Source organism: Clarias gariepinus, chromosome 2 (genome assembly GCF_024256425.1).
Source record: "Clarias gariepinus isolate MV-2021 ecotype Netherlands chromosome 2, CGAR_prim_01v2, whole genome shotgun sequence".
Taxonomy (NCBI): Eukaryota; Metazoa; Chordata; class Actinopteri; order Siluriformes; family Clariidae; genus Clarias; species Clarias gariepinus.
The window spans coordinates 43,591,729-43,619,596 of NC_071101.1; the positions used below are offsets into that span (position 1 = coordinate 43,591,729).

Below are 27,868 nucleotides of genomic sequence, written 5' to 3' on the forward strand. Positions count from 1 at the left end.
TACTAAGAGTTTATTCAATTATTTGAATTTAAACAACAAGATTCTTTGTTATAAGCAGCACTTCATCACTTCATTAACTCGATGCATCCGTGTGTTTCACACTCCTCAGAGGTACGTGCGGCAAACTGACAGGTGGCATTGATGCTTTCACAAATTGTCTCCATTTATCTTTGGTCTTTAGACGTAAGAGTGGAACAGAATATTGCTTTTAATATCTTTTTACATCTTACACCAAATAAGAGTAATATAAGAGCAAAACACTCATCCTATCTCCAGTTTCACTTACATTTTGAAAAAAAAAAATTAATTAGATTATGACAGTCCTGCACAGCTCTACTATAGAGGCTTTAAACAGTTGTGATTGGAGCAGTCTGATTAAGATAACGTCATGCAGCCAAGTCACGCATCTATATGTAGCCTGGTGAAAGTGAACCAGAAAAGGACACAGTAATGTCTTTTTATTCTGAAAATAAAAATTGGGGATCAATAAAAATAATTCTGGGAATTCTGGGAATTCTCCCCTATGAGAACAGTTCAAACATGTTTATGTTCAGTGTTCAGTTCAGTTAGTTTAACCTGAGTGGCTGTGCAACTGAGCCTCAGCATCTAGTACAAACAAATTCCAAATTTAGAACCAAAGTTGCTAGTACCAAAGAGTTTGTATAAAATGTAGTTTACAATTAACGCAGAAATTTCCCAAAATACTGACAGTTCAGTACATTTACCTAAGCACGGGTTATCTTGTGGCAGGACACCGTACAGACTTCCCACGAATGATACTTTAAACATATCTCGTCATATCTGGATAAAACAATTAGAACCACTTGAAACATCTAATTTCCTGTTCCCTTTCAAAGGCTACACTCGATGCTGCGTTAAAACGCTATGGGAAACATCTTGTCATGTTGCCGGTTGTGAAGCATGTGTGTATCAAACACGCCAAATTTTGGCTTATATAACCTCGGTCGGGTGACGTCATCTGATGAGACGCACCTGCAGGTTATAAATAGGAGTGAACTGGAAACATTCCTCAGATCTTTTGTCTTCACTGACCTTGTTGTGTTTGCGTGTGTGTTTAAACCAGCAAAATAAGAAAGTGTTTAACTCACCGATATGGTAGAGTTTTAAACGAGATGTCCCTCCGTGTGTATAATCCATATCGGAGGGCGATCTCTACACTTTACTGCTTCGATTAAGTGCATCCGGCAGAGCAGTGAGAGACGGATTTAAAACTCCTTTCTTTCGCGTTCTCATCGGATCGGGAAATCCCTCTGTCCGCTCGCAAGCGCGCGCCGTGCTTCTTGTGAATGGGCAAGGATAAACATCCTCTCTTGCTTTCGCGGAGATGATAATAGCCTCTAAGCACTTAAAAAAAAAAAAAAAAAAAAACCATAGACGGCAGGTTCTGTCGGGTGGCCGGGGGCGGAGCCTCAACGACGCTTTCTCCCCTTTTCTTAGCAATCTCCATATGAGTTAACCCTTTCATGGAGTAAGCTGTATTCATCCCGTGTTTTCCTGCCATCAACTTATTTATTTATTTAAATATAATTGAGGTAGAAACGCGGAGTTATATGATGACACCCAGATAGAAGAGACGCTTCCAGGCTATCTCTCTTCTGGGACATCATCCTTCCTGAAAAGCTATTACTTCCTTTCAAGCTGTGTAGACTTTTTATCTTACCTGGAGGGAAAAGCTTTTCAGGCAGCAGGTCAGGTTGGCGCATTGCACACCATGGCGGTTTTGCACGCCTACCAGGCTGACCTGCTGAGAGACTTGAGTACTGGCGGGGCTCTGCAAGGTAAGGCGTATTGGATTTACGCCGGGCCACAGACTTGTCTCTTCGTGCAACAAAGCAGACGGCTCGTGCTATCGGCCGTTTTATGGCTGCTATGGTCTCCGCGGAGAGGCACTTGTGGTTGAATCTCAGGGGCATTAAGGAAAAGGATCGTGTATTCCTCCTCAATGCCCCATCTCGCCTCCCGGCCTACTTGGCGATGTCGTTAACTCGGTCGCCACTAGGTTCATGAGGCGAAGTTATATAACAAGCCTTCGGGAAATTCCTTCCCCGCCTTGCTCAAGAGTCGGGACTGTCGGCCACCCAGTCTCGACCGGGTCTGACTGTTGCGAGGCATGAAACACACAAGGAGAGTGTTTTTGAGCTGGGCACCCCCTCGCAAGATTGGGGTGCGTCACGCAATCCGCCCCAAAAGAGGTCAGACTGGCATATTGTCTTCACAAAGAAGCCCTGAGGTTCATGTGCCCAGGATCGTGGGGGGTGGCCCCCCAATGGGGAGAGGCACGCAGAATTCATTTTAAAGAATAAAGTGTTCTCCCTGGCACCCCCAGGAGGTTGGTGTTCTTGCTCCGCCACCACTGGTGTTTCAGGCAACTCCAGTCTCCAATAAAATGTTAGTTTGTCGGGTTTTTCCTGCCGTGTTTCAGGATGCCAAACATCTAACATCCCCCCCCCCCGTTTAACCAAGCCGCTGAGCTTTGCCCCTTTCTGAGAAACTGGCAGCGTGGAAGCTACTGCCAAGTATATCTCCTTGGGCACTAAGCACTGTACAGAGAAACTACAGGATTCAGTTCTCACATCACTCTCCGCGTTTCAATGGCGTGGTCTCCACTTCCATGAAACCGGAAAGTGCAAGAGGCACGGGGGGCTGCGTCCAATTTTTTAGATTTTGCGGGCTTTACCGCTATCTAAAAACAAATCAATGGAAATATTGCCACAACACAGGAGGTTCCTGAGGTTCGCTTTCGGGGGCGAAGCTTACCAGTATCGGGTCCTTCCATTTGGTCTAGCTTTTTCACTCGCACATACACAAAATACATGGATGTAGTTCTGGCTCTTACGACTCCAGAGCATCCGTATTGAATTACATGACTGGCTGGCCCAGTCTCAGTAGCTAGCGCTTCGACATCAGCATGTCGTTCTAGCTAATCTTTGTTTCCTAGGATTGAGATCCAATGCCATGAAAGCATGCTCTTTCCTGTTTAGAGGACAACATTTTTGGGTGTCACATGGAATTTGAGCGTAAGCGGGCACAGCTGTCTCCCGCTTGTGTCGAATCCATTCTCAACACCATCAAGGAAATTAAGCTAGACCAGAAAGTGACCATCACTTTCAGAGATCCTAGCTCTCATGGCAGCTGTATCCACGGTGACACCTTTGGACCTTCTGCACATGAGAGCATTTCAGTTGTGGCTAAGAATCAGGGGATTTTACTCTAGGGCCAATCCCCAATAAGGGCTACGCGCCAGGTGCTTCGTACCCTTCCTACGTGGTTCAGACCCCGGTTTCTGGGTCCCACTCTAAGTTCGTCTTGTCGTCGCAGATGCTAACGACAGACGCTTCCCTCATGGGCTGGGGTGCGGTCTTAAATGACCGTCCAGCCCAAGGGAGCTGGAGAGGCCATCTTTTTGCGCGGCACTCAATTGCCTCAAAATCATGGCTCTATTTCAGGCCCTAAAGCACTTCCTCCAGCAGTTGAGACTACCATGTCCTAGTGCGGGTGGACAACACTATGGCAGTCTCGTATATTAATCGCCAGGGCGGACTGTGCTCGCGCCGCTAAATAGCTAGCGCACCAGATTCCTGTCCCTCAGGGCGATTTACATTCTTGGAAAATTTCATGTAGCGTAGGTGGACCTCTTTGCCTCGCAAGATCAGCAAATGTCTCCTTTACTACTCTCTGACTCTAAGTCAAGCTGGTCTTCCAGCCAGCGTAATTAAGACTATTCTAAGTGGTGTTACCTCTCTAAGAGGATCGGACAACTATTGCCCTCTCCTAGCAGGCGCGTGGGCTCACTTCGCCTCTAGGAATCAGGGCTCATTCAACCAGGGGAATCGCCTCATCAATTGCACTAGCAAGAGGTATTCCTTTGCAGCAAGTCTGTAATGCGGAGAGTTGGTCCTCTCCGCACACATTTGCCAATATGCATCCTATTGTTTTGAAGCCTTCTGTCCTCCGCCTTTACAGCTTTGGAGCAGGAGAGACTTCACTTACTGTGTCCAGTACGTGCTCTTCAGATTTACGTCCACCGCATTAGCCAGTGGCGTAAGTCAGAGCAGTTTTTACATGTTTTGAAGCCGCAAGCTACGTGAGAGATGCTATTGCCCTCTCCTATGAGGCGCGTGGGTTCACTTCGCCTCTAGGAATCAGGGTTCATTCAACCAGGGGAATCGCCTCATTAATTGCACTAGCAAGAGGTATTCCTTTGCAGCAAGTCTGTAATGCGGAGAGTTGGTCCTCTCCGCACACATTTGCCAATATGCATTCTATTGCTTTGAAGCCTTCTGTCCTCCGCCTTTACAGCTTCGGATCAGGAGAGACTTCACTTACTGTGTCCAGTACGTGCTCTTCAGATTTACGTCCACCGCATTAGCCAGTGGCGTAAGTCAGAGCAGTTTTTACATGTTTTGAAGCCGCAAGCTACGTGAGAGATGCTATTGCCCTCTCCTATGAGGCGCGTGGGTTCACTTCGCCTCTAGGAATCAGGGTTCATTCAACCAGGGGAATCGCCTCATTAATTGCACTAGCAAGAGGTATTCCTTTGCAGCAAGTCTGTAATGCGGAGGGTTGGTCCTCTCCGCACACATTTGCCAATATGCATCCTATTGTTTGAAGCCTTCTGTCCTCCGCCTTTACAGCTTCGGAGCAGGAGAGACTTCACTTACTGTGCCCAGTACGTGCTCTTCAGATTTATGTCCACCGCATTAGCCAGTGGCGTAAGTCAGAGCAGCTTTTACATGTTTTGAAGCCGCAAGCGGCGTGAGAGATGCTATTGCCCTCTCCTATGAGGCGCGTGGGCTCACTTCGCTTCTAGGAATCAGGGTTCATTCAACCAGGGGAATCGCCTCATCAATTGCACTAGCAAGAGGTATTCCCTTGCAGCAAGACTTCACTTACTTTGTCCAGTACGTGCTCTTTAGATTTACGTCCACCGCATCAGCTAGTGGCGTAAGTCAAAGCAGCTTTTACATGGTCTGGGGCCGCAACGGGGGGTGGCCCTCACTACACTGGGCTTATTGCCCTCTCCTATGAGGCGCGTGGGCTCACTTCGCCTCTAGGAATCAGGGCTCATTCAACCAGGGGGATCACCTCATCTATTGCACTAGCAAGAGGTATTCCCCTGCAGCAAGTGTGTGACACGGAGGGTTGTCCTTCCCGCACACATTTGTTAGATTTTATAATCTGGATGATCATGCCACTCCGGGCTCACAGGTCCTCGAGTCAGCTTCCCAGATATAGTTCTGAGACCTTTTCGGCCTTGTGCGCACACGCCACACAACCTTGGGGTCCAGACACTTGCAGTGCGGCGGCGTTGGTATTCTCGTTCCCATAGCGTTTTCACGCAGCATCGAGTGTAGCCTTTGAAAGGGAACGTCTCGGGTTACTTTGCTGTAACCCTGTTTCCTGAAAAGGCGGGAACGAGATGCTGCGTCCCAATGCCGCACTGCCTATGTGACCGGACGTCCGTTCAGACAAATCAATCTGAGGAATGTTTCCGGTTCACTCCTATTTATAACCTGCAGGTGCGTCTCATCAGATGACGTCACCCGACCGAGGTTATATAAGCCAAAATTTGGCGTGTTTGATACACACATGCTTCACAACCGGCAACATGACAAGATGTTTCCCATAGCGTTTTCACGCAGCATCTCGTTCCCGCCTTTTCAGGGAACAGGGTTACAGCAAAGTAACACGAGACGTTTTTTATTCACTGGTATCCCTCTGTATCCACAAGGGTGCCCCCAAATGGTGGCATACATAAAGATTGCATGTACTATTCCCACCAGCCTACATATAGGATTTGTCTGTGTGCATAAAGCTTTTACACAACTGCTGTTAATTTCACCAGTTCGCTAAAAATGGAACGTCACATGCTATCCTTGGCGCAGTCCTATTCCTCGCTGAAAAAAGAGTGAAAGCTTCATAAAGAGCTTTTATACCTAAATCTCTTAAATTAACTTTGAATCCAATTCCTGTGAGAGATTCTGACATGTTTAGTAAATACGGGCCCTGGTCTGATTTAGATTAAAGGGTCTGGCATGTTACAGTATTTTGTGAAAATAAATGAAAATGTCTGGCTAGTCTAGACTCTAATTGAATTGGAAGGTTCTAACAAAAATAACTGTATTTATCCACTAGGGGGCAAAATGTAGCAAAAAGCTCAGAAAGATAAACCCATACACTCACATATTATGCTAATGATTTAATTCCATATTAGCATGCTAAATCATAAATATGCTAATCAATGCAAACAACTTTAAAAACAGAAAAAGAAAAGAAACATCTAAGGTGTTAACATTAAACTATAGCAAAATAGTTTCAATGTGTGTCTCATCAAAGAAAAAAACAATGAATATGTTAACAATTAATATTGACTAGTGAGGATGCTGTATGTTTTTTGTAGGTCTCAGAATTTTCTTTTAGCATGTATTATTTATTTATGAAATAAACGCACAAAACATTGTTACAGTTAAAAGTAACAATGGTGTGATTTCATTCAAACCTGTTAGCTTTCATCATTTACAAATATGTAGACAAAATCCATCACATCAAAGAGATCTTATAATGTTTTCATATAAATGTAATTTGTTTTCAGGTTCAGTTTTTTCATCCCAGAAATCCCCTCAGCCCCAGTGAGACGGAGCTCCTTCAGCTCTAAATGTTTTCCTAAAACACAACCCATGATACACACACAGTTTCAGCAGAGAGCTTAAAGCTGGAGATGTGGATCAAACTGCTGCTTTAAAGATCTAAACATAACGCAAAATATAACAATGCTATAAAAAGTGTAAAAATTAAGCCACAAAAAATTATATATGATGATGATGATGATGATGATGATAAAGGAGTGTGTCTGTGAGCCATTCTCAGCAGTTAAAATAACACACTGTGAGATGACTGGCTGGACTCTGATTGGTCAGAAGGTGTTGATTAATTTCCTATAACAGCATCTCTGACAGAAGTGCAGCTGCAAATCCCAGTTTATATGAATGAGTTCAGTCACTAATACTCCTGTTTCCACTCAAGTGAAAAGAAAGTATGCTAAGTATATTAAATCCAGGCATATTTAAGTATGCTTGCAGCAGACTAATAACTAGTATACTTGAAGTTTGCTATTTTGGAACAACTAATTTTGTACTAAGTGTATTTAAGCTGTAATTAAAATGTACAAAAGTACAATTTTAAGTGTATTAAGTATACGTTCATGTGCTAAAGTTGAACAACTTTAAGTATACCTAGTACACTTAAAGTATATGCCTGTGTGTGTACTAACATATTGTACATACCTGAGAGTAATTAATACAATGTAAGTATATATTCAATGTATTATAAGTACATTACAGCTATTTTTATTGTGTTACAAACACATGATTAATATACTACGAGTATATTCTTATTGCAGCAGTAACATGCTGTTATACTTCTGGCCAATTACAAATACTAAAAAAGTACACTATGTGGTTAGTACAAATATACTTAATTATATCATACTTTGCACAACCTTCTATATTACAGTATTGCAAATGTATTACCAGTACACTAAAGGTGTTTAGGATAATTTACAAATGCTGAATGCATTTTCTACACTATAACATGTTTTTAAAACACATTACATCAGTTATTATGAGGCAGATTTTATTCATGAGTTCAACAGATTTAATTTGCACAAGGTTACAAAAAAGCACTACTGAAGTTTATTTGTGTTTAATAAATTTGTTTACAAACTACAATTTAAACCCGGTGTGTGGACACAGACAGACATTAGTATTAGAGTATACAGATACAGTATTAGTTTAAACCTGGTGTGTGGACACAGACAGACATCAGTATTAGAGTATACAGGTACAGTATTAGTTTAAACCTGGTGTGTGGACACAGACAGACATTAGTATTAGAGTATACAGGTACAGTATTAGTTTAAACCTGGTGTGTTGATTCTGTTACACAGAGACTGAAAACAGGCCGAGAGCTACGGAGACATTATACCACAAGCAAAGTACATGAGATTTAGCAACAACACATTAAACTATAGAATGTATTGTCTAAAGTATGTACTTAATTTTAAACTACCTAACAAAAACTAATAAATTCACTTTATGTCGATAAAAATAAAATAATAAGTATTATTCACATTATCATTTATATTATTATTATCAATCACAATAATAATAATAATATGAATATGAATATGAATATGAATATAGATAATAATAATAATAATAATAATAATAATAATAATAATAATATGAAAAATGTCAGTAATAATAATAATAATAATAATAATATAAACAATGTGGTTGAAGTACATATGATTTGTGTGTAGAATTGTTTATCAATAGATTAGTTTCACTTAATACAGTTTATTTTAATATAACGTTTAATTCATATTGTGTAAATCATACTTATAATGATAATCTCCCTCTGTGTTTTGTTTAAAAATGCAAAATAAGAAAATAGTCTGTTGTGAGCTTTACAGCTTTTATTATTTATTTATGAAGGAAAGAGGCACAAAAATGTTACAGCAAAAAAAAATAACAATAAGGTTTACTTTATCCAAAGCCAGAAGTTTCTTCTTTATACATGTGTGTGTATAAACTTAAATCAATCATATGATTTTAAAGGAACCTCATAACAATTAAATTTATGAAGTTATTTTCTGTTTTACATCCCAGAAATCCCCTCAGCCCCAGTGAGACGGAGCTCCTTCAGCTCTAAATGTTTTCCTAAAACACAACCCATGATACACACACAGTTTCAGCAGAGAGCTTAAAGCTGGAGATGTGGGTCAAACTGCTGCCTTAAAGATCTAAACATAACGCAAAATATAACAATGCTATAAAAGGTTTAAAGATTAATATGTAAAAGCAAAAAGGGATTATTATTCTTAAAATGGCGTAAATGGAACTGCCTGGCCAACATTACCCAATTAAGGAGATCTGTAATGACTGGAATTGGGTTAAGAACTGTCCAGCACATTATTAAAACCTGTAAGGACCGTATAAATCAGAGTTATGTTTAATAATGAAGATAAGAGCATTTCCACATGCACACTGATCATGTGGTCTGATTAAACAGCTGTGGGTCCATAAAAAACACCAGTTAGTGAGAATAATCAGGGGAAAACCCTTAAATTAGCTCGGGAGTGTAAAGTACTGGACTTTGGAGTGATAGTAATGATCATGTGTTCTGATGAGTCCAGAGTTTATTCCAGAGTGATGTGTGTGTGTGTGTGTGTGTGTGTGTGTGTGTGTGTGTGTGTGTGTGTGTTAGGGTAAGAAGGGAAGTGTATAAAGTGATGAACCCATCATGCATAGTGTCCACTGTACAAGCCTCTGGAGACAGTGTTATGATCTGGGGTTACTTCAGTTACTCAGGTCTAGACTAGGTGTGGGTGTGTGTGTGTGTGTGTGTGTGTGTGTGTGTGTGTGTGTGTGTGTAAGTGTGTATGTGTGTGTTAGTGTGTGTGTGTGTGTGTGTGTGTGACTTTGATTTCACCAGGCAGTGACATTTACTCTATTATTTACTATATGATTTTTATTTTATGTTTTGGACGGTGTGGAACAGAGCAAAGCAATAATCTCAAACTGATTTTATTTTTAAATGTGTGTGTACGTGTGTGTTGTCGTATGTGTGTGTAGGTGTGTGTAGGTGTGTGTGTGTGTGTAGGTGTGTGTAGGTGTGTGTGTGTGTGTGTGTGTGTGTGTGTGTAGGTGTGTGTGTGTGTGTGTGAAGATGTATGTGTGTGTACGTGTGTGTGTAGGTGTGTAGGTTTGTGTGTGCGTATGTAGGTGTGTTTGTGTGTGTGTGTGTGTGTGTAAGTGTGTGTGTGTGTGTGTGTGTATATATAGGTGTGCGTGCGTGTGTGTGTAGGTGTGTGTGTGTGTGTGTGTTAGTTAGTTTTGACGCTGGCGTATACTGCAGTATCTCCTGATGTCACTGGAGTGTGTGCTGCTCTCAGAGGTTTACTGTGGACTACAGTCGAGTACGTCACATCATCCTGCAGGAGGAGAGCATCAATAACATGTTATTACACACACACACACACACACACACACACACACACACACACACACACTGATTTTAAAACGATACACACCTTTTCTTCTGCTTTGTCGCGTTTAGTTTGTGAATTCATAGCTGAGTAGAGAACATCAGAATCATTCTGTACAAAAGAAAACATGGAACATTAGACACAATTCACATACTACACACACACACACACACACACACACACACACACACACACACACACCGGTTTGTATAATTCTGAATGTAGAGGTTTGTGAACATCCTACACAATAACACACACCTTAAACACAAGCCTTCTTGATAAAACACAAGCTGCTAGTGAACCATAGTGGATGTGTTTATTCACCTGCTCCTTCAGCTGTGTCCTCTGTCCTGTTTGTCCATCACCCGTCTCAGTCTGTCCTCGTCTCTGTCCTACAGAATCAAACCAGACAGAGTATGAGTTCCTTCTCTTTCTGTGTGTGTGTGTGTGTGTGTGTGTGTGTGTGTGTGTGTGTGTGTGTACCTCTGTGTTTCCAGTACATGACTCCTCCGAGTATCAGCAGCAGCAGCAGAACCACAATAACACCAAAGATGATGATGCTGGTGTGTTCTGTGTGTGTGTGAGTCAGTGTGAACAGCAAATAAATAAAAATGCAGACGGTGAGTGAATGGATTCTGATTGGTCAGAAGGTGTTGATTAGTTTTCAGTCGCTCTGACAGTAGTGCAGCTGTAATCATGTTTATATGAATGAGTTTATTCATTAATGCTGCTGTTTCTATAGTAACAGTTTACACAGGGACAGCTGTAAGACAGATGTTCCAGAAGATCTAAACTTAATTAAAACATGTTCAATTCTTCCCTCAGGACTTATTTGAACCTTTATAATTTAATGAAATATATTTTATGCTGTTTATACTTAGTAATTTTATATAGCTGGTTTTACTTTCTTAAAATCTGGATGATTGTAAACAGTTTAAAAAGTGTAGTTTTGTTATTTCAGAATTTTCTTTTCCTGTATTGGAAACGTTCACATCAAATATGAATTACTAAAAGTGTTAATGACGTTAATGCAGTGAATTAATCGTTACCTTTTCCAGATGTTTCAGAGTTTGTGGTCATTTTGTTCTTGACCACCAGGGTTGGTTTTGTAGGTGTGACGTCTACAAGAACTAGAAGAAACAGATAAATGTAGTGTGTGAGTGTTGTGTTTGAGTTTGGCTCCGCGCTGATGCATTAACCTGCACTAACTATCCTGACTGTGTGTTACAGTGGTGTGTAGTACCTGCTGTGGAAGTGGGTTTGGTCTTTGGTCTGGGTGTTGAAGGTCTTCTTGTGGCCTCTGCACAGAGAAAAACATTTAATCTGTTATAAATAAATTCAGGAAATGTAGTGTGGATCAGAACACACACTCAGATAATCCATAATCATGAACACACACATGGAAACATGAAACAGAAGCATTTTTCTCTTTTTTGGGAGTAAAATTAGACAATATATTTAGTGTGATTGCTGCCTCACGCGTCTGTAAATGTGTGTTCATTTTATTCGGATTACGTGAATATTATTTCTCTTCACTCTGAGTGTAGATCATTTTACCTTTAACTGTGACTGAGACGTCTTTATAATCATTGTTGCTGATGTGACACCTGTAATATCCTCCATTCCCTACAGTCAGGTGTGATATGAGTAGAGAGAGATTTCCTGGATGATGATCATTAATGAGCTGAACTCTGTGTGTGTAGCGATTTGTCTGGTCCTTTGGGAAGATTTCTTTATAATCAGATCCTTTAATAAAGATCCATCTGAGAGTGTGTGGTTTGGCTTGTAGTTGAGAGCAGGAGCAGGGCAGAAGGACAGACTGTCCCACGTATCCAGTCACACTCACTGTCTGTTTATTCAGGCAACCTGGAGAATGAAGAAACATCAACATATTGCATTGCTGTTACAACATCCAGCCTGTGGTGGATTAACAACATCTAAACTTACATCTAGGGGAGTTTGTGTTCATCTTAAATATCCACAAAGAGAAACTTTACAATTTTAACTCTTGGTTAAAACATTAGATTAGACTGAGCTTCAGTGATATGGAGAAAAGGGAAACACACACACACACACACACACACACACACACACACACACACACACACACACACACACACACACAATGTGATGGGAACACACAGGATTGGGATTGTTGTACATTATTAATGTACTAACTAATGTCTCTTTGGTTAATTTGGTTATCTGGAAGCCTTAACATGACCCTGTTCATGAGGACTTGGGACATTTGTCCTTTCGCCAGCAGAGGTTACAGAATACAGGAAAAAAAGAAGGAAAAAATAGAGCCGGTGTCTCAGTGTGTTAAGGCTCTGAGTTACTGATTGGAAGGTCAGCTGATTGAGCTCCAGCTCTGCTAGGTTGCTGCTGTTGAGCCATTGAGCAAGGCCTTAACCCTGTCTGCTCCAGGGGGGCCATAAAACCACCAACCTGGACCAAGCTGCACTCATGAGTGGCATGTAAGCGGGGCGATACGCTGCACCCCGGGGACTTCAAAGGTGAGCACGCTAGCTGTTGATGCACCAGCTTGAGCACACGATGCTCTCAGTATACCAGCCTGAGTACGCTACACCAGACTGAGCACACAATACCGCCAGTTCACCTGTTTAGGCTCATTTTATCTGAGTGCCACCATTTCACCTTTTGCAGTTTGTTTCATTAAAGGCGAATGGATTAAACGCCGCCGATTCACATGTCTGAGCATGAAAGCAGCATGTAAGAAGAGCGATGCCATACGCCCCAATAACTTCAAAAGAGGAAGCACTGTCTGAGAGCCACAATGGAATAAAACAGAGAAAAGGCCTGCCTCCTCTAAATGGATATGTTACTAGATATGAATATGATACTCTGTTAATACTGATACAAGTACAGTATTTGTTTGTTTGTTTGTTTGTTTACTTGCTTTTAGAAATCTCTCCTGAGAAGGTCACAAATAGGTCAGACATAAGTCCAGTCCATCCAGTCCATGACAGGACCCAGTCCTATCAGACCACAGACACACACACACACACACACACACACACACACACACACACACACACACACACTTAAAGCAGTCCTAGACAGGAGGAGGAAAGACTGAAGGTACACAGGATCTACAATTTGGAACAAGTGTGGTTCTAAAATATTATCAATTGAGTCATTTTTCAGTGTGTTAAGGCTCCGTGTTATGGATCGGAAGATCGGTGGTTCGAGCCTCAGCTCCGCCAGGTTGCTGCTATTAGGCCCTTAAGCGAAGGCCCTTAACCCTGTCTGCTCTATGAGCGCCGTGAAATGGCTGACCCTGCGCTCTGACCCCTGCGTAGTAACATGAAGCTGGGATATGCGAAGAATAAATCTTTAATAAAGATTTATTAAAGATGTGTGACGAATAAAGGCTGACCTTCGAACTTCAAACTTCGTGATATAACAGGTGCCTTCTGGGAAAGCTTTCCACAAGGTTAAGGAATGTGTTTATGAGAATTTTTGACCATTCTTCCAGAAGCACAATCCATCGCAGGACACACACAGATACTCACACACTACAGCCAATTTGGAAACGCCAATTAGCCTAATCTGCAGGTCTTTGGACTGTGGGAGGAAGTTTAGAGTGCCCTGAGGAAACTCACCAAGCACGGGGGGACACGTAAACTCCACGCACACAGAGACGGGAATCGAACCTGGCCGGGAATCTAACCCAGACCCGGAGGTGCATGGCGACAGTACTAACCACTACACCACCGTGCCACCTTCTGCACAATACATGAACATTAAAATGTACAGTATATGACATATAGGGAAATATAGGGACGTCTTCACAATGTGCACCACAAAAACAAAGCGAAATCCACGCCTAACAAAACATAAGGTTTTGTAATTCTTTATAACAACAAAATATTTAGCACCAGAGATTAAGTGCATGTGAGCCTAAAGCTGATACACACTTCTTCTCTTGAGCGGAAAGCAGCAATTTTATCCCAGTCATCAGAAATTTATAGAAAACTGCAGACAAAACCTATTTTTAAATACTCGTAGGTCATAAATGGAACATGAATTTTCAAAATTGTTCATTGAAGTCGCTTGAGAAATGTAAGCATTATCAGGTTTTTTATCCAGAAAAAAAAACACAGCTCCAGCATTTTCTCATATTTGTTTACACGACAGGTTTGCCTTCATCAATATAACAAATGTGTTGATGTATTTTTGAGTCCCAGTAAAACACTGATCTATACTATGGTAACAAGTCAAGTGAACGTGGAGCGCATGGTGTTCATACTGCACAGTATACGCAAACCACAACCTGGACTCGAGATGGTCTCAGTTCGGTTTGTTTTAGAGGGTCTGAGTGTGTTTGGAGGACAGCATATAAACTTACATCTAAGACAGTTGTATTGAATAGTGTATTAAATGTGTTTGTATTAAATAGTCAATTAAATAAAGGGCCATAAAAATATCGTATTTATTTTTTTATTCAATCTGTTGATTCAACATACAAAATCTCACTTTAGCAGCATCAGATCCAAGTGAAATTCCTGACAGCTGCGCGGCGGTCATGCCGTTTCCTTCCTTTTCCAACCTGCGATTCTCATTTCCCTCAGCAGATGGCGCAAGGGATCACGCGTACTAGCTACGCGTCATTCAGTGTGAATATGTAACTATCTCAGGTTTCATTCCATATATGCAGATTGGTCATTTTTCAGGCTGATAACTCTAAATGAACTTCTCGTCTGCGGCAGAGCTAGGTTTTGGATCGAAGTGGATTTTAAGTCTCCACACATCACAACAGTCTAAGTTGAGACAAAAATTATTGAATTCTCCATAAGTGTCTCTTAAAGGCCTTTGAGGGTGTCAGTCTTTAATTGGGCCATTTATACAATTCCAATCACCCCAAATATTAATTTAGCATAGGTGAGAGAGTTCAATAAGGCATTGATTCTGCAAAAAGAAGAGTGTTTCTGTAGCTGTTATTATGGCCATATACATTACCTAAAATAATAACATTCCCCAAATATATTCCACAACTAAAATAATCTTCCTGAATCATGATCTACATTCTTAAAGATCTTTCCTTTAAATTATCCCTTTAATATGGCAAGCAGCAGATTTGCTATTTCTGTACGACATCCATATATTATCCGCCCATTGTTTTTTTTCCAGAAATTAAAATCTGATGTCAAAGCGTGTGTCTCTGGTAAAAATAGAAATCTGCCTTGAAAGACTTGCAAAACAAAAATACAGCTTTCCTCTTAATTTGTTCTCGTGTACCCCTCACATTAAATGAATACAAAGATAAAGAAAGTGTAAATAGAACCAAAAATTAACTCACAACCTCGAGTATATTTTATCATCATTACTTTTACATATCATTAATCCGGGAGTGACGTCATTAATAGAGGTCCGGTCGCACCTGCTCTCTCAGAACAGCCTGTGACTGGGGATAGTCAGGTATGTTTCTGCGGTGCTCTGCATCAAAAGAACAAAAATGTGCTTTACTAGTTGAAGTTTGAGCTAGTATTAATCATAAGGGAGTTATGAAAGTGAAATGAGTAAACTTGTATTTACCTCTTGGGGATTTTAATATATGTCTGAAGTTTTATAAACGCACGTTAGTTTCATGTTTCCGCCTGCACCAAAAAATAAGTGTGGGTTTTTCCGTGTTAATAAGTGCTCTTATATAATTCTTTTTGGTGGACAATGTAAGAAACTTCTTTTAAACTCAGAATGTATCTTTGACAAATCTGTGAATAAGAATTGCAGTTGCTGTTACGGAGGACGGTACTAATGCATTTTATTCTCCATCCTTTAGATGAATCACATCGACTCTGAAGGCATGTGTTAATTGTCTCTCTTCTGTCAATAAACTGCAGACTCGTCTCCAAAAGAGCCTGGTGTCTGTAGTTCATTTGTGGTGCTGAGTGAAGTCCGCTACTGTAGTGTAATGAGTCTGGAGGATCTGGGTCTGGGGCTTTAGTGGGTGTTTATCTGACATTGGGATGGGGTGGAGATGTGGTATGGTCTCTTTGGGCTATGTCACAGCATGGGAGCTGATGGCAGATGGCTCAGGTTGAGTTTCTCTTGAGCTGAAGCCTGATGTGGTCTTCTACTGATCTGATCCAGTCACCTCAATTTTGGGGTGTTGTGCATTCAGAGTCTCCGTGTACGCTCAACAATGTTGGGGAAAGTGCTCAGCTGAACTGTCAGTCCAGCCCAGAGCAGTCTGGTCATTCTGATGTGATCCAGTGGTATTGTAGTCTGAAGTCTCAATACTCACAGGACATGTCTAGGAGTCTGGGAGAATGGGGCTTTCTGGGATATCTGGATGACCTGTCTGGTTATAAAGGTCATGCTGTGCACTGTAAACCCTAATGCTTAAAGTAAATAAACATTAACTGAATTAATTATAATTAGTTAAAATTAATGGACCTTGATAAGTATTTAGAACTTTTTGGTATTTGTGAGTTTGTAGAAATGACATTGCCGGGAGCAGCTGAAAGAAAGACAACATTTTTTTTGATGTGCAACAACTAAAGAAAAAATGATAATTGCTATTAATATTATATGTTAGGCTACTCAATAATGCAAGTAAAGAATAATTATGGATGAGTGATAGGAATGAGTACAACAAACTCAAAAACTTATAGTTCAGTTTACTTAAAACTGGAAACATAATTACTTGATTTGACCTCAATTGTTTTGAGTTTTGCCAACATATTCGGGTTTACAGTGTGGGTGAGGTTATAGGGGCTGCTCTTGATCCATGTCCACATTGTGCATTGTGTTGCTGCCATACGATTAGCTGATTAAAGAGCTACAGTAGGTGTACAGGTACAGTACACCTCCTTCCCTCTACCTGTCTGTCTGTTCTTGTACACTACCAGTCAAACATGCCTTCTAACTTTATGGCCTTTCCTGATTGATATATTTTATAAATTTTTCAAAATATATTTACAAAATATGCAATTTCTACCTTTGAACAGTTAATATTGAGATGTATCTGCTTCTTCTGCTCTATAAAGCCTTCATAAAAGCTCTAATCTGAGGTGCTGTTTGTTAATTGATGGTTTCTGAGGCTGGTGACTCTACATGAACTTCTCCTCTGCAGCAGAGTTAAGTTTGGGATGGTCTTCATGAGACCCAGTTTCATCATGGAGCTTGACGGGTATTGGAAATGCACTTGACAGTATAGTCCTTACAATATATGTTCCAGAACAGATGACCTGATAGACCTAAAAAATTATGTGATTTCTGCTGAGATCATTGCTTGGGAGATGTAGGTGCATTTTTTGCTAAAGGCCAACATGGGATGCATTTAAAATTGAGGGAGATATGGGCCTCTGGGCCTAAAAAAAGAAAGAAAAAGCTATTGGTCTTCACAGCACAATCAGTCCAATGTATGACCTTCTTTAAGTCCCAAAGTTTGTGGACTAAATGAATGCAATAATAATAGTAGGAACAACGAGAAGACAAATGAACACCATTTTAAACACCTCCAACAGCACAACACACTGCATTATGCACAAATACTGTGAAACAGTTTTACACTGTGGGGGTGAGAGCAAAACATATTTAGAGGCCTCGTGACCCAGCCAATAACAAGAGAAATAAATCTGAAATAGATTTCATTTACACAAGTGAAAGAGATTATTGAGTGTCATTTGGAATGTAAATGTCTCTCATCATTTGTCACACTCATGGTCAAGTGTTAATCCACAGAACACAAACTACACAATGCTCACATGTTCTTTTAACTGAAAACAAATCTTATGAAGGTTTTGCAGGAATTTTACTACAATATAACAGGAGATAGAACATGTCTAGTCTGTTTTTATCTTGTGTTTCTCTGCAGCACTGAAACTCTGCATGTATTTCACTCTGAACAGATAAACACACTTCTGCTTTAGTGACACGCAACCAAAGGGACCAACTGCTGCTGGAGGAAGTGACAGTGTGAACACACCACATGGGTGAGCAGTTTAGTGACATCATCCCCACATTCTGTAAACAGTGTACACACCCGAGTGTTTCAAGCATCTTTAAAATGATTGGCTCTAAATCTTGTAGTATAAGCACATGTACGACGCTGTAAGAACCTCCATGAGTATTTTACTGTAGACCAAAGTTAATACAACAAATATTTAGCTGTAAAATATTTTTAATGAATTTAAATTTAGATACTCAAATGGGCTTTGAGAGCAATAAACAGATACAGATACAGTCATAAGAGAGAGAGAGAGAGAGAGAGAGAGAGAGAGAGACTCACCTTCAGTCATAAGGAGAAAAAGGGAAAAATAAAACACACCAGCATTTTTAAACTCATAACACACTACAGTAGGTCCATAAGCAGTGTGGAAATGCCATCTTATATTCACACACACACACACACACACACACACACACACACACACACACACACACACACACACACACCACTTTGATTTCTTTGGTTTCGGCTGTGCTGATGGTGATCATGTCATCTTGTCGTCTCCGCAGCAGTGAGCGCGCCTATAATTCACTTTTCATACGAATTACATAATCTAATAATTTGTTTTGCATTATTTTGTATAAAGGAAATCTTTATTTTACAAAATCATAAAGTTTTTTCGTCATTGTGAGCGCACCTAAATAAAAAATAGTCTATGTAGCTTATATAGTTTTTGCACATTAATCTGACAGTGTTTCAATTTTATAATCGTTTAGTTTCATTTATTTAAGTTAATAAATCTACTACAAATTTAAAGAACACAAAATATAAGATGACACAAGACCCTACACACGTAGCTTTTCTAATTACACATAAAATCTAAAGGCTTAGTGTGGTAACGTTTACGTTTCTTAAATTCGATCCTAAAAATATTTAATTTAATATAAATTATAAACTTGTACTGTAATGTTACTTTTGTGATTATGAATTTGTTGAATTACAATGTTTCACTTGATTTTATCTGCAACTACGTGCGGCTCTAGATGAGCTGCGGCTCATTAATCCTGGAGAGAACGAACTAAGGCCTGTCTGTAGTTATATAGCGCCACTCAGTGGTAAAAGCCAGCAAATGCATAAACGCAAATGCTGTCGCCATACGCCGCCACGGTAAAAGTAACATAGCGCTTGTCCACCTACTGTAGGTGCATACTTCTTTCTTTTTTTCTTTGACAAGCATCAGGACATCACCAATTAAGAGTCAAGACCAAATACTTTTACTGTCATGAGAAGAATGAAATATTCCTGCAAACCTGTACAGTACATATTCACAGTATTATAAATGAACTGTGGTTTATTCTGTAGCATTTTGTAGTCGGACTGATTTTACTAATTGCTTTTCTGTACAAAGTTAGCTGTGCATTTTTTTTCCTGCTTTTCCCGAAACCTCCTCCTATCCTGTAATCGACTAACAGTTCACACTGTTCTCAGGTAATGCAGTGTGATAGCAATATATACCGACTTCTTCTGTTGTCATATGTTTTAAATTTGCAATGTCTTCATTGGTGTATTAACTAATGTCTCTTAAGTAATGTCTCTTAACTAATGTCGAAATAGAGCAATAAAGTGATAATTAAATGTGTAGGTGACGATCTGGTCTGTTAATCAGGTGTGAGTTGTTATCTGGTCGATCTACAACATCAGATTAATCTGTCATGAGATTATCACTGAAGTAGCATTGTGTATAAAAATGAGTCATTTACCTTCAACAGTGAGTCTGACGTATCTGTAATCACCACCTTCAACACTACACATGTAAAGTCCTCCATCCTCTACAGTCAGGTGTGATATGAGCAGAGAGAGATTTCCTGAAGAGTGATCATTAACCAGCTGAAATCTGTCTTTGTACTGATCACTCTCAGGAGATATCACTACCCATTTATTTTCATTTGTTATGGATTTCGTCCATGTGAATGTCCCAGGTGTTCTGTGGAGGTCAGTGCAGGAGCAGGGCAGCAGTACTGAGTCTCCTGTCTCTGCAGTGATGTATTTTGTCTCTCCGGATCGTTCCAGTGTGCAGCCTGTAGGAACACACACATTAACAGACATCAGCATCTGCAACATCTGTACAGAACTAAACCCAACCTGTACTGTTCAAAACTCACTAACGTTCACAAGGGGAATGGAATTAAAATATGAAAATGTGAAAAGATAACATGCTCTAAATAGATATATTGTAAATACAGTTACAAGTGCAGTGTTTGTTTGTTTGTTTGTTTGTTTTTATGAACTTTGCCTTAAAGGTCCACATATAGTTCACACACACATATACTGTAGATGTATCCATTTTAAATGACTGGCCAGTACATGACAGGACCCAAGCCAATTGGTGATGTGTCTCTGCCTGACCCATGCTACCTGTGATGATGCAGTGAATTTAGCCCCGCCCTGTTAACTTCCATATACATTGTGATAAATCATGACTTTGGTCTATAAAAAAATCTGCGCTTGTCTCCTCATGTTTTTTTCCTGTAAATATTGGGGTGAAAGCTTACACAGGATTAATATGAAATGTTGTTCTTGTATATAATTCTTGTTTATTCTTTTTCAATACACTTTACATTTGTACGTGATTACTGTGTTCACTCTTTTGTGCTCTCTTTGTAAGTGTATATGCACTGATTACGATTTTAACACTCATGATACAGTTTTGGTGTTTTCGAGCCATTTTATTTTAAACATTATTGTGTGTGTGTGTGTGTGTGTGTGTGTGTGTAAGTGTGTGTTTACTACCAATAACATTTTAACGTTTTTTTTTTTAAGAAAATGCTTAAAAACAGACCAACAGGGCAAAAAAGTCAAGTGAACTTCAGCATGCAGTTGTACTAAAACAAAAACCCTGAACAGTCAGATAGTATAGACAGGGACAGGGACGTTTTGTCTCTATTCTAGGACTCAACTGTACAATGACATTGTCTCTGGTTTGTCTGCAGACTGTTGGTAGGCTGTGCATTCTGATGCAAAGCACGATGATGCCAAAAACATTTATGATGAATTCTTGTTGCACAATAACTTCTTTTGACACAATAAACACTTGACCTTAATTACATAAATACGCCATATGAATAAACACGCAAATAATGTTTATTATAATTATTGTCTTCATACAAACTGACAGCTGTTAAGACAAACAGTGATGATTGAAGTGATCGTTTTAAAATTTAAATCAGAAAAAAGATTATTATTTCCTCTTCCTCATACGCTTCATTTGAGAAGAACCAGTTTTCATTTAAACATTTCAATTCTTTCTTATACACCACATACTCCAAACTGCCACCAACGACTCATGAAGTGCCACTGGTTGACGCGCTTCTATTGAGGAAATCAGAATGAAACGGTCGCCATGTGATATTTTCCAAAAGATACAAGGCTTAAAGCAAGGCTTCAACTGTTAAATTTAGCACATTCATGCTTTGACAGGAAGAGCTATCACATGAAGTGAAAAATTAGCAGAACAGCATTGACAGGGCAGAAGTGTGAAATACAAAGATGAGCAAAGCATGATGCTGCAGAGACACACACGAATCCCAAACACTTTGCATTTAATAAACAACAAAAAGAGAGTGAGAGAAAACTGATTAGACATTTAAAGCTAAATCAGGAACGAAGGAGACCAAGACATTTATATCTCTTTATGTATAAACTGTGGATTTTATAGGCTGGAGCAGTTTCATATACAGTGGAACCTCGTTAACCTTTTTAATAAATTTTGACTTGGAAAACAAACATATACGAGTAACGATTATAATGTAGCACTACATTATTGTTTTAATGCCGAGCGTCACATGATCACAAAATTTTTTTTCTCTTTTGTGCTGTGGAATTGTGGGTAATCGTCTCCCCTGCTTGGTCTTAGTGCGCGTCTCTCACTGGTATAATCAACATTCATGCACGTGTGTACTGTTTACTATAACACTGGTGCAGTGCAGGTTAATTTGTTTAATTTTCTCCTTTATATTTTGTCTTAATTATTTTTAGCTTTTTAATTTTTTTGGTTGTGAAATGAATAATTTTGACACAATAAACACCAACTTTATTACATGAATATGCCATATGAATAAACATGTAAATAATGTGAATGATCCAGCAGATTTGTGTCTGGGGCTTTAATGGATATTTATCTGTCTTTGGGATGGGGTGTTGGGTTGTAGACTGGTCTCTATGGCTGACGTTACAGTGTGGGTGCTGGTGCCAGATGTATTAGTTTTGGTATTTCTGGAGCTGCAGCCTGATGTGGTCTTCCACTGTTGTGAACCACAACAACACAATCTGACTGACCTGTCTGGTGCTGGAGATTGTGCCATGAGTGGATTTATGTGTGTTGCTGTTGCCCTTCTCTTTGTGATGTTTGGTAGAGACATTATCTGAGCTCTAGCCCGTATCCATATGGGTCAATGCTTTGTGCTGCTGCCTTGTGATTGCCTGCCTGAATGTCTATTTCATTTCTATGTCAATGTCATGTTCCCTATTTTCTCTGTCTTATAACTTCATATTCATCTACACAACACCTTTTAATTGCATTTTCTTTCCTGACTTTTATTTCTTTCTACATTGTAGAATGTATCTGCTACTTATGCTCTGTAACGCCTTCATAATGACTCTTATGTGAGATATTGTAAATTGTTGAGTCTGGTAATTCTAAATGAACTTCTCCTCTTCAGCAGAGGTAAGTTTTGGTCTTGCTTTTCTAGGTTGGTCTTCATGAGAGCCAGTTTCATCATGGTGCTTGATGGATTTTGTAAATGTGCTTTATAATACTGTTCTTGCAAGAACTGTTCCAGAACAGCTGACCTTTGTGTCTTTTAAAACTCAAAAATAGGGTGATTTTTGCTAAGGTCGACTCTTTTTCACAGTGTTCAGGAGACCTAGTTGTATGTTTTGCTAAATGTTTTGTGGGTTGCATGAAAAATTGATGCTGATATGGGCATATAGGCCTAAATCAGAAAAAATGAATGAAATTTTGGGAAAACCATCAGCCTTTACAGGACAATCCATCCAATGTATGATCTGCATTAAATGTCAAAGTGTTTGGACTAAAAGAAGTGCAATGATGAAAAAAATAATTGTAGGGCAAACCTGAGGATGAATAAATACTAATTTAAACACTTTCAACAGTACAACACACTGCATTATGGACAAAAACTGTCAAACAATTTTGCACTGTGGTGGTGAGAGCACAGCACACAGTTATAGCTCTGTGGTTTCCTCAAAAGACGTTTCAACAGAAACAAGCACAAGTATTTAAACTGTGCTTGTCTCACAAACTACACAATGCTCACATGTTCTTTTAACTTTTTTGATTCAACATACAAAATCTCACTATAGCAGCATCAACTCCAAGTGATTTAACTCATGACATGAAGCAGTATGAGGGGGAGAAGAAACACACCTGCATTCTTACTGACTAACTGCTGCATTGTGTTTGATCATAAAGAACACACTCTATAGATCACACCCTGCAAATTTAGCAATTTTAAACAATTATGCTTTATACAGGAAGTGAAAAATTAGCAGAACATCACCAACAGGGCAGAAGTGTGAAATGCAAAGAAGACCAACGCTGCAGAGAAACACACAAACCCCAAACACTTTACATTTAATAAACAACAAAAAGAGAGAGAAAATAAATCTGACTAGACATTTAATATGATATCAGGAAATAAAAAACAAGAGATTGATATCTTTCTATGCATTATCTGTGGATTTTTTACGCTGGAGCTGTTTCATGTATTAGGTTTACTTTTCTCGGCTGCATGTGGGTATTAAAGGGGTTCTATTATGCCATTTTAAAGGTAAAGAGTCTCTAAAAACAGGTTTACATGTATGCAAGGTCAAAAAACACTTTAGTTTTCTCTAAAAATAGATTTAATTTTACCCCATTTCTAAATGATTCGTAAACGACTCGTGTGAAGCAGGTCGAAGATTCAGTCTGTATAAACCCCTCCTTTCCCGTGAGCCCTCACTGCTGTGATTGGTCAGATGGCGCAGTGATTTATGATTGGTCTACCGCTACAGCGTGTGTCGGAAAACTAAACGCCTATTACCATAACTGAATGACGGCTCTGGAGACCCGTTAATACATAGAAATGATGGCGTCGGTTTTACCATGTAACAACCAGCTAATTTTATATTAACTGTGGCTACAAAAATCGAGAGGTCTTTTATCTTTGTGTCGTGTTGCGTTAAAAGGCCGGTGAGCAAAAAGGACAAACACAAACAAGTAGATAAAGCAAACGTGTATTATACAAAACTACATAAAGTAAACAAAAAAAGTGCACAACAACCAAACAAAGATATAAACAATACTTACAAACTACATATAATAAATGGTATGTGTATGTGTGCGTGAACATGCGTGAGTAGAAAATGTCCGAAGTCCGTGTTTATTGTATGTGTGTTAAATGGGTATGGTGTATACTGTATATATGCTGAAGGCATGAAAAATATGCAGTTTCTCCTTTGAGCATACCTTCTTTTAAACAGTTGATGTTGAGATGTATCTGCTACCTATGCTTTTTTGAGTCTTTATAACAGCCCTGATCTGAGGTGCTATAAATCGATGATTTCTGAGGGTGGTAACTTTAAATGAACTTTCTCTCTGCAGCAAAGGTAAGTTTGGTCTTGCTTTCCTGGAATGGTCTTCATGAGAGACAGTTTCATCATGAAGCTTGATGGGTTTTGCAAATGCACTTGACAGTATTGTCTTTGCAAGAACTGTTCCATAACAGATAACCTTTGTGTCTTATTTCTGCTGAGATCATATTGCTTGAGAGACGTAGGTGCATTTTTTATGAAAAGTTTTGTGGAATAAATGGAAAATTGAGAAAGATGTCGTCCCCTAGGCCTAGGATGTGGAATCCCATTTGTCTTGACAGTTCATCCAATGTATGACCTGCGTTAAATGCCAAAGACTGTAGACTTAAAGAATGCAATGATGATAGAAGAAACAACCAGAGAACAAAAAAACACAATTTTTTCAACAGTACAACACACTCCACTATGGACAAAAATATGGGTGTCATTTGGAATGTAAATATCTCTCATCATTTGTCACTCTCATAGTCAAGTGTTAATCCACAGAACACAAACTACACAATGCTCACATGTTCTTTTAACTAAAAACAAATCTTTTGGTTTTGCAGGAATTTTACTACAATATAACAGGAGATAGAACATGTCTAGTCGGTTTTTATCTTTCATTTATCTTTATCTTTTTTAACTCATCTTCCCCATATTCTGTGAACAGTGTACACACCCCAGTGTTTCAAGCATCTTTAAAATGATTGGCTCTAAATCTTGTAGTATAAGCACATGTATAACGCTGTAAGAACCTCCATGAGTATTTTACTGTAGACCAAAGTTAGTACAATGAATATTTAGCTGTAAAATGAATTAACTAAATTTAAATCTGTTCTCTTTCAAAGGCTACACTCGATGCTGCGGGAAAACGCTATGAGAAACATCTTGTCATGTTGCCGGTTGTGAAGCATGTGTGTATCAAACACGAAAAATGTTGGCTTTTATAACCTCGGTGGGTGACGTCATCTGATAAGACGCACGTGTAGATTATAAACAGGAGTGACCTGGAAACATTCCTCAGATTCTTGTCTTCACCTAGTTGTGAGCGTGTTGTGTCTAACCAGCAAAATAAGTGTTTAACTCACCGATAATGGCAGAGCTTTAAACGAGATGTCCCTCCGTGTGTATAATCCATATCGAAGGGCGATCTCTACACTTTACTGCTTTGATTAAGTGCTACGCGTGCGCCTCCCATTCCTTGAGAAGCTTCGAGCCGCCGCGCATTCCTGGGGCTTAAACTCGCGCATCCGGCAGAGCAGTGAGAGACAGATTTAAAAACTCCTTTTTTTCGTGTTCTCATCGGATCGAGAAATTCCTATGTCCGCTCTCAAGCGCGCCCTGGTGCTTCTTGTGAATGGGCAAAGATAAACTTCCTCTCTTGCTTCCGCGGAAATGGTAATAGCCTCTAAGCACTTAAAAAATAAATTAATAAAAATAAATAAATAAATAAATAAATAAATAAAAACATAGACGGCAGGTTTTGTCGGGTGGCCGGGGGGCAAAGCCTCAATGACGCTCTCTTCCCTTTTCTTAGCAATCTCCATATGAGTTAACCCTTTCATGGAGTAAGCTGTATTCATCCAGTGTTTTGCTGCCATCAACTTATTTATTTATTTAAATATAGTTGAGGTAGAAGCGCGGGGTTATATGATGACACCCAGATAGAAGAGACGCTTCCAGGCTATCTCTCTTCTGGGACATCATCCTTCCTGAAAAGCTATTACTTCCTTTCAAGCTGTGGGAAAAGCTTTTCAGGCAGCAGGTCAGGTTGGTGCTCCATTGCACACCATGGCGGTTTTGCACGCCTACCAGGCTGACCTGATGAGAGACTTGAGTACTGGCGAGGCTCTTCAAGGTAGGGCGTAAGTCCGTGGCCCGACTTACGCCGGGCCACAGACTTGTCTCTTTATGCAACAAAGCAGACGGCTCGTGCTATCGGCCGTTTTATGGCTGCGATGGTTTCCGCGGAGAGGCACTTGTGGTTGAATCTCAGGGGCATCAAGGAGGAGGATCGTGTATTCCTCCTCGATGCCCCATCTCGCCTCCTGGCCTACTTGGCGATGTCGTTAACTCGGTCGCCACTAGGTTCATGAGGCGAAGTTATATAACAAGCCTTCGGGAAATTTCTTTCCCGCCGTGCTAAAGAGTCGGGACTGTCGGCCACCCAGTCTCGACCGGGTCTGACTGTTGCGAGGCGTGAAACACAAAAGGAGAGTGTTTTTTAACTGGGCACTCACTCGCAAAATTGGGGTGCGTCAAGCAATCTGCCTCAAAAGAGGTCAGACTGGCATATTGTCTTCACAAAGAAACCCTGAGGTTCATGTGCCCAGGACTGTGGGGGGTGGCCCCCCAATGGGGAGAGGCATGCAGAATTCATTTTAAAGAATGAAGTGTTCTCCCTGGCACCCCCAGGAGGTTGGTGTTCTTGCTCCCCCACCACTGGTGTTTCGGGCAACTCCAGTCTCCAATAAAATGTTAGTTCTTCGATTTTTTTTCCTGCCATGTTTCAGGATGCTAAACATCTAAAATCCCCCCCATTTAACCAAGCCGCCGAGACTTTGCCCCTTTCTGAGAAAATGGCAGCGTGGAAGCTACTGCCTAGTATCTCTCCTTGGGTACTAAGCACTGTACAGAGAAACTACAGGATTCAGTTCTCACATCACCCTCCGCTTTTCAATGGAGTGGTCTCTACTTCCATGAAACCGGAAAGTGCGCATCTGCTGACAGAAGTTGCTGGGAAATGGGGCCATGTAACATGTTCCCGTACCAGACAGAGAGTCAGGCTACTAGATTCAGTATTTTTTGGTTCCCAAAAGGAACTGGGGAGCTGCGTCCAATTTTTTTGATTTTGCGGGCTTTACCGCTATCTAAAAATAAATCAATAGAAATATTGCCACAACACAGGAGGTTCCTGAGGTTCGCTTTCGGGGGCAAAGCTTACCAGTATCGGGTTCTTCCATTTAGTCTAGCTCTCTCACTCGCACATACACAAAATACATGGATGTAGTTCTGGCTCTCATGACTCCAGAGCATCCGTATTTGAATTACATGACTGGCTGGCCCAGTCTCAGTAGCTAGCGCTTCGACATCAGCATGTCGTCCTAGCTAATCGTTGTTTCTTAAGATTAGGATCCAATGCCATGAAAGCATACTCTTTCCTGTTTAGAGGACAACATTTTTTGGTGTCACATGGAATTTGAGCGTAAGCTGTTTCCCGCTCGTGTCAAATCCATTCTCAACACCGT

At 40.1% G+C, this 27,868-nt stretch overlaps 1 long non-coding RNA gene across 1 annotated transcript; it reads right to left on the reverse strand.

Moving 5' to 3' along the window:
* Positions 1 to 11,140: 11,140 nt before the first annotated feature.
* On the reverse strand, positions 11,141 to 11,923 carry LOC128544979 (uncharacterized). Its single transcript, XR_008365823.1, has 3 exons — positions 11,627 to 11,923; positions 11,313 to 11,369; positions 11,141 to 11,199 (listed from the first exon to the last, which is right to left on the reverse strand). It is a non-coding gene; the product is annotated as an uncharacterized LOC128544979 (long non-coding RNA).
* Between the last annotated feature and the right edge of the window lie 15,945 nt (positions 11,924 to 27,868).